The sequence below is a fragment of the Budorcas taxicolor genome, chromosome 23 (assembly GCF_023091745.1).
Source record: "Budorcas taxicolor isolate Tak-1 chromosome 23, Takin1.1, whole genome shotgun sequence".
Lineage (NCBI taxonomy): Eukaryota > Metazoa > Chordata > Mammalia > Artiodactyla > Bovidae > Budorcas > Budorcas taxicolor.
The window spans coordinates 17,326,122-17,334,769 of record NC_068932.1 but is presented as its reverse complement, the minus strand read 5'-3'; positions in this window follow the sequence as shown (position 1 = coordinate 17,334,769).

Genomic DNA, 8,648 nt, shown 5'->3' with positions numbered 1-8,648 from the left:
TAGTCATTCATTTGTTCATTCATTCATTCACAAGCATTTGTTGTGTGGTTGCTATGTTATAGGCACTATCTTATACAATAAGAATACAGAATGAACAGTAAGAAACTAACACAACATTGTAAAGCAATTATACTCCAGTAAAAAATAAATAAAGATGTTACACATGCTAGAAGAGAAAAAAAAAAAAGAATACAGAGTGAATAAAACAGAATATCCTTGCCCTCATGGAGAAAAAAATCAATAAATACAGTTAATACGCTTTAACCTCTGAGCCAGCAGGGAAGCCCCCAATAAAAGAACTAGAGTAGGCCAGATGGTGGTAAGTACTGCTAAGTCGCTTCAGTCGTGTCCGACTCTGTGTGACCCCATAGACGGCTGCCCACCAGGCTCCCCTGTCCCTGGGAGTCTCCAGGAAAGAACACTGGAGTAGGTTGCCATTGCCTTCTCCAATGCATGAAAGTGAAAAGTGAAAGGGAAGTCGCTCAGTCGTGTCCGACTCTTCGCCACCCCATGGACTGCAGCCTACAAGGCTCCTCTGTCCATAGGATTCTCCAGGCAAGAGTACTGGAGTGGGGTGCCATCGCCTTCTCTGGTGGTAAGTACTAGGGAAAGAATAAAGAAGTTAGGGTGGGGTGGGGATGGCATTTTAACTAAGATGATCAGAAGGCCTCACTGAGGAGGTGACATTTGAGCAAAGACTTGAAAGAAGCAGTAGGAATGAAGACAGGGGATGAATGTAACAGACCACGGGGGCAAATTTGAAAGAAACAACTTTAAAAAGACAACCTCACAATCATTTAGACAATGGTTTGGAAAACATTAGGATCATAACCAAAATTGCAAAATATAGAATTCAACCAAATTTGGAATGTGTTTGACCTTTATGGTTTGAAAAGAGTTGGTTGAATTTTCAGTTATCTGTCACTACTCTTGCCTGGAAAATCCCATGGATGGAGGAGCCTGGTGGGCTACAGTCCATGGGGTCGCTGAGGGTCTGACACGACTGAGCGACTTCACTTTCACTTTTCACTCTCATGCATTGGAGAAGGAAATGGCAACCCACTCCAGTGTTCTTTCCTGGAGACTCCCAAGGACAGGGGAGCCTGGTGGGCTGCCGTCTATGGGGTCACACAGAGTCGGACACGACTGAAGTGACTTAGCAGCAGCAGCAGCAGATTGTATGGGGCAAATGTTACATTGCAAGAATATTAATATTTGTAAATCTAAGGATCTGAGATGGACTTAGATCAGAGTGAAATGAACAGCAAACCAAGGCTGATGATAATATGCTTTGAATTCCTGGTTGCTCCTAGTCCCTTCGGAATGGGCCTTTCCCTGCTCCTGCTACAGACATTTATCATGAAGGTCATGACCCCACCCCTGCAGTGGGTGCTGTGGTGAACCGCCTACAGCCTCCACTTCAGGACCCATGCACCCGTTTCCTCTGCTGCTAGGAGTGCTGCCAGCTCATGGCTTACTGCCAAAGGGAGCCACCTGGCTTGAGGTCAGGACCCTCTCTGGGGACAGCTGCCTCCAATTCCTGGTGGGGGAGGGTTATGAAGGCGAGGCCATCTTGTTTCAAGGGGTGACAACTCTGAAGGGCCCCCCAACTCCAGAGCATCCTGTAGGGTTGGCTGAGGCCTGTGTTGTAACTGTGTTGTGGCTCAGCTGCTCCCTCTGCCTCTGCCACTCCCTTCATTCCCCTCAAGGTGTTGATCCCAAGACCATCCTTAATAGACTGCCTGCACACAAATCCCACTTCAGAGCCAGCTTCCTGAGAATTTGCCCAAAGAACACCGCTTTGTTACTTAGCCTATTTTGATTGGCTTCTGATCCTAACTACCTTTCTTTAAGCAAAGAAGCTCAGCCTGTCTTCCTACCCAGGTCATAACCTCCTTGAAGGCAAGGAGACTGTCTCTGATCTGTTTGCGTACCCTCCAGAGTCCTTGTACATACATGATGGTCCCTAATTACAGGCTCAAGAACCCATTTCTGCTTTCGTCCAGGAGACCAATGAGAACCGTGTGCATGACACACCCCTGGTGCATAGCGGCAGAGAGGTCAGGCCCACAGATGTTTTTGCCAAACCATTTCTCTAAAGCTGGTTTTGCTGGGGATGCAGCCAAACCCTCTCTCATTCCCTGCCAGGAAGTGAAAGTCTTTTATCACCACCTGGGAGGAAAAAGGGGTTCAACCGCTCAGGCCCAGTAGAAAAAAAAAATATCTCATTGGTGAATATGGCCTGAAACTCAGCTCTTGATACAACTTTGAGAAGTTTCTTTGGAATGCATGCTTCTCAAAGAGAATCACTGAGAGGGTGAGAAGCAGGGTCTCACTTAAAACATATAACCTTTTTTTCATAAAGGTTTGTGAGCAATTGTTTACTTTCTGCTCAGGCACTCAGTTATGTCTGACTCTTTGCAACTCCCTCGACTGTAGCCATCCAGGCTCCTTCTGTCCAGGGAATTTTCCTGGCAAGTACACTGGAGTGGTGGCTTCCTCACTGGCTCAGTGATAAAGAATACACTCTGTTCCCTCAATGCAGGAAACATAAGAGATGTGGGTTACAATAAGAGATGTGGGTTTGATCCCTGGGTCGGGAAGATCCCCTAGAGGAGGGCATGGCAACCCACTCCAGTATTCTTGCCTGGAGAATCCTCATGGGCCTAGGAACCTGGCAGGCTACAGTCCATGGGGTCACAGAGTCGGACGCAACTGAAGCAACTCAGCACGCAGCACACGCATGCTGGAGCGGGTTGCCATTTCCTAATCCAGGGAATCTTCCTGACCCAGAGATCAGACCCATATCTCTTGCATCTCCTGGATTGTCAGGAAGATTCTTTACCATTAGCGCCACCTGGGAAGCCCTTACTTTCTAAACATAATCTCCCCAAATTCATATGCAATGTTTTAAAATGGTGGATACAATAGCTTGTAGTTCTGTGCTAAATTGTGCAATTAAATTTAATCAAAGTGTTTTAACTTCTAGAAACTATATGCTATTTTGGTGCAAAGAGGCTAACTCCTTTCAGAAGTTTTCTGAGGCAGCAGGTTACTTAGTCTCAGAGAAAATAAACCCATGTTCTACTAGTAAGTGTGAGTTTTATTAGAAAAGGCAGGAGAGAGCACAGAAGAAAGAGCTTCGGTGGAAGGAAGAGATTTGCTTCAGAGAGCTTTAGGGGAGGACGGGGGAGAGAAGACGGGGAAGTCCCAGGAAAATCAAAGCTGAGGCTGGCAGCTCAGAGACGAAAACTCAGTAAATTCTAGATGTTAGCATCTCCTGGGGCTTGTGGGTGTTTTAGTCAGCTCAGGCTGCTGTAAAAAAAATAATAGATGGAGAGGCTTAAACAACAGAAATATATTTCTCACAATTCTGGAGGCTGAGAAGTCCAAGATCAAGGTGCTGACCGATGTGGTTCCTGATGAAAGCTTTCTTGCTGGTTTGCAGACCGCCACCTCCTTGGTGTATCCTCACATGGCAGAAAGTGATCATGTCTTTTGTGTCTCTTCTTTTTTTAAATTTTTTGTGTTATGGCTATACTGTACAGCTTGTAGGATTTCAGTTTCCGCACCTGAGACTGAACCTGGACCCCTGCAGTGAAAGCCCTGTATCCCAACCACGAGGCAACCAGGGAACTGCCTGTATCTCTTCTTATAAGGGAATTAGTTCCATTTATGAGGGCTACACCTTCATGACCTAATAGGCTCCCAAAGGCCTTGCCTCCAAATACCATCACACTGAGAATTAGGGCTTTAATCCATGAATTTTGGGGAGATACAAACATTCAGTGGATCAGAATGGGTGAAAAGCAAAAGCAAAAGCATAAAACGCCGTTTGCCTGTTACATGCACACTTTATTACACACGTATTTTTTTTTCCCTGCTTAGAATTTTGGTTCTGACCCTGGTTTATGTTGTTGCTGTTCAATCCGTTAGTCTTGTCATATTCCTTGTGACCCCATCCACTGCAGCATACCAGGCTTCCCTATCCTTTATTATCTCCTGGAGTTTACTCAAACTCATGTTCATTGAGTCAGTGATGCCATCCAACCATCTCATCCTCTGCTTCCCCCTTCTCCTCCTGTTCTCAATCTTTCCCAGCATCAGGGTCTTTTCCAATGAGTTGGCTCCACTACCTGAGCTTCAGGCTCTCAGATCCCAGACTAATGGAATCTGAATCTCAGAAGATGGGGGTGGGACTTTGGTCATTTGTGTTTTACAGGCTCCATAATTATCTTCCTGTGCTGCAAAGTTTGAGAAACAGCTTAGAATTTCATGTGTATGGCTGCCATTGCTAACTCTATTTTATTCTCCTTTATATATAGCTAAAAATATAGACAGAGACATAGACGCCTTCCCTAATGCCTTTTGATATTTGGATATGCTAAATCAAATCACTCCTTTTCATAGGTGGAACATTTTCCTCAGTATTCTGGACAACTCAAACCTGCACCAGCCAGCACCTGTCAGATGGCATCAAGCAGAGCACCGGAAAAGGCATTGCCCACTCTGAGTACCAGCTCCCTTCATCACCACTTCATGAGAAGATGTCATAAGGACACATGGTCACATGCTCCTCCCATGTACCCAGATGCTATTTTGGGGGTGTCACGTTTCCTGGAGTTTCATGGGACAGTTTAAATTCTTGGATTGGATCAAAATGACCAGAGGGGACTAAACTTTAGTTCTTTCCCCATATTCCAACAAGAAGAAAGAAAGTCAGCTCTTCTGCAGACAAAGTAACAACACTCACATTTGCTCTGCTCGTGTAATGTAAGTGATCTTATCCCCTGACACATGAGCTTATAAACCCATGTGCATATGCCCATGTCTATATCTATGTATACGTACGTATCTGTCTCTGTAGACAGAGAACCGAGACATTCAGGCCAGCAGTAGGCAGCACCTGGCAGGGTGCAGGATTCTGGCTGCAGAGAAGAAATATCAGCCTCTTGGAGGCAAATCTTGACATATGCTTACGGGAAGTGGCTGCAAAATGAAACTCATCAGTGGTGCCATTGACAGTCCAGTCTGCCAGGGAACTGCTCCCATCGTTCAGTGAGCAGGCCAGATACAGGGTGGCTTCATTCCCAGGGATGCTGCTGCCCCACTCACAGAAGTTCTTGTTGTCACCATTTGGTGTCACTATTTTCTCTCTTAAAATGTCTCTAGGTTGCAAAGCAAAGTTCCTGTTGGAGAAAGTCTGGAGCATTCAATTGTCAATAAATTACTTTAATTTCAAGTTTTAAAAATATTCTTTTAGCAGATTCTCAATCTCGGAAGCCCAGGAAGGTAACTGTGGAGCTTGTGAAAAAGCACACAGATGCCCAGCCTCACCCTTACCTTCTGAGATTCGGATTCCATTGGTCTGAGGTTTGACTGTGTGGATCACCACAAACTGGAAAATTCTGAAAGAGATGGGAATACCAGACCACCTGACCTGCCTCTTGAGAAATCTGTATGCAGGTCAGGAAGCAATAGTTAGACCCAGACATGGAACAACAGACTGGTTCCAAATAGGAAAAGGAGTATGTCAAGGCTGTATATTGTCACCCTGCTTATTTAACTTATATGCAGAGTACATCATGAGAAACGCTGGGCTGGAAGAGGCACAAGCTGGAATCAAGGTTTCCAGGAGAAATATCAATAACCTCAGATATGCAGATGACACCACCCTTATGGAAGAAAGCAAAGAACTAAAGAGCCTCTTGATGAAAGTGAAAGAGGAGAGTGAAAAAGTTGGCTTAAAGCTCAACATTCAGAAAACTAAGATCATGCCATCCGGTTCCATCACTTCATGGCAAATAGACAGGGAAACACTGGAAACAGTGTCAGACTTTGTTTTTTGGGCTCCAAAATCACTGCAGATGGTGACTGCAGCCATGAAATTAAAAGACTCTTACTCCTTGGGAGAAAAGTTATGACCAACCTAGACAACATATTAAAAAGCAGAGACATTACTTGGCCAACAAAGGTCCATCTAATCAAGGCTATGGTTTGTCCAGTGGTCATGTATGAATGTGAGAGTTGGACTATAAAGAAAGCTGAGAGCCAAAGAATTGATGCTTTTGTACTGTGGTGTTGGAGAAGACTCTTGAGAGTTCCTTGGACTGCAAGGAGATCCTACCAGTCCATCTTAAAGGAATTCAGTCCTGAATGTTCATTGGAAGGACTGACGTTGAAGATGAAACTCCAATACTTTGGCCACCTAATGTGAAGAACTGACTCATTGGAAAAGACCCTGATGCTGGGAAAGATTGAAGGCAGGAGGAGAAGGGGACGACAGAGGATGAGATGGTTGGATGGTATCACCAACTCAACAGACATGAGTTTGAGTAAACTCCGGGAGTTGCTGATGGACAGGGAGGCCTGGCGTGCTGCAGTCCATGCGGTTGCAAAGAGTCAGACATGACTGAGCGACTGAACTGAACTGAACTGAGGTGGAGTCTGGTTCTTGATATTTTAGAAGCTCAGGTAGTTCTATTGTGTAGCCAGTGTTGTGAACCAAAGTCCTAAGTAGAGAACAAATATTTATGTAACAATGTATGCATATAACATGCAAACAGTGGTTTACGGTTTTGCTTTCATTTTTTTACCCATTGTTGTGGGCTCAGTGTTTGTCTCCCTGAAATTCACTCCTTCATTTTCTGCTTTGTAATTTCTTTCTCTTTGTGCAGAAAAAGAATAGCATCTTCTTTATTTACAAAGGACAATGTAGGGTTACACCATTCATTTATTTGACAAACAGAAATTGAAGATCAGCATGGTATAACACAGGTTCCTCCTCTTAGAGAACTTTTCTTCCCGACCCAGGGATCGAAACCAGGTCTCCCACACCGCAGGTAGACTTTTTATTGTCCGAGCCAACAGGGAAGCCTTTGAGGTTCCAGCTGTCAGCATAAACTGGCCAGAGGCCATAAGGAAAGAGGCTGGTCCTGGGTTTGAGTCTGGCTTTGTCATTTAGCAACTTTTGTCCTTGGGTAAGAAACTTAACCTCTCTGAGCCAGTATCCTCACACGTAAAACATGCATAATAATTATCCAGTTTACCCTGAAAATTAAAGGTGTTAACTTGCACTAATGGGTACATATTGAATGTCTGTTTAATATGTAGGTAAGGGCTACTCTGGCCTCATGGTCCTCCAGTTCTGAGGCTGTGCAATAGTGTGGGGTTTGAAGCCTAGTCTAGGTTCCATCACTTACACCTGATGACAGGTAAATGGCTGAAATCCTCCATGTGTGAATCTAAATTGTTATAGATATTGCCCATCTACAAATTGCTCTCCATGAGGAGGATGTACTATGTTATGCTCAGATTATACGTAATTCTCTCACACTCAACACAGTGCATTATCAAATATTATTATTTGGGATCTTTGACACTCTGACTTGTGGAAAGGTATCTCAGCGGTGTTTGCATTTGCATTTTCTTTAATATAAGTGAGTTTATGCCTCTTTTTCATCTGTTTTTATAAACCATCCATCTATATATTTGTCTATGTTTCTATTGCATGTGTTGGGTTTTTCTTACTGATTTGTGAGATTTGTTTACTTATTACAAAATAAGAGCTTTTTGATTTGGTTAATGCTGATGTTTTTAAAACATACAGATTTTCTAACATAGTATCTCAATCTTATCTTTTATGACTTCTATGTTTTGTTTACTTTATTTTAATACAAATTTATTTATTTTAATTAGAGGCTAATTATTTTACAATATTGTATTGGTTTTGCCATACATCAACATGAATCCGTCACGGTGTACACGTGTTTCCCATCCTGAACCCTTCTCCCACCTCCCTTCCCATGCCATCCCTCTGAGTCATCCCAGTGCACCAGCCCCACACATCCTGTATCATACATCAAACCTGGACTGGTGATTCGTTTCACATTTGATATTATACATGTTTCAATGGCATCTCCCAAATCATCCCACGCTCACCCTCTCCCACAGAGTCCAAAAGACTATTCTATACATCTGTGTCTCTTTTACTGTCTCGCATACAGGGTTATTGTTACCATCTTTCTAAATTCCATATATATGTGTTAGTATACTGTATTGGTGTTTTTCTTTCTGGCTTACTTCACTCTGTATGATAGGTTCCAGTTTCATCCACCTCATTAGAACTGATTCAAACGTATTCTTTTTAATGGCTGAGTAATACTCCATTGTGTACATGTACCACAGCTTTCGTATCCATTCGTCTGCTGATGGACATCTAGGTTGCTTCCATGTCCTGGCTATTATAAACAGTGCTGCGATGAACACTGGGGTACACATGTCTTTTTCAATTCTGGTTTCCTTGGTGCATATGCCCAGCAGTGGGATTGCTGGGTCGTATGGCAGTTCTATTTCCAGTTTTTAAAGGAATCTCCACACTGTTCTCCATAGTGGCTGTACTAGTTTGCATTCCCACCAACAGTGTAAGAGGGTTCCCTTTTCTCCACACCCTCTCCAGCATTTATTGCTTGCAGATTTTTGGATCGCAGCCATTCTGACTGGTGTGAAGTGGTACCTCATTGTGGTTTTGATTTGCATTTCTCTGATAATGAGTGATGTTGAGCATCTTTTCATGTGTTTGTTAGCCATCTGTATGTCTTCTTTGGAGAAATGTCTGTTTAGTTCTTTGGCCCATTTTTTGATTGGGT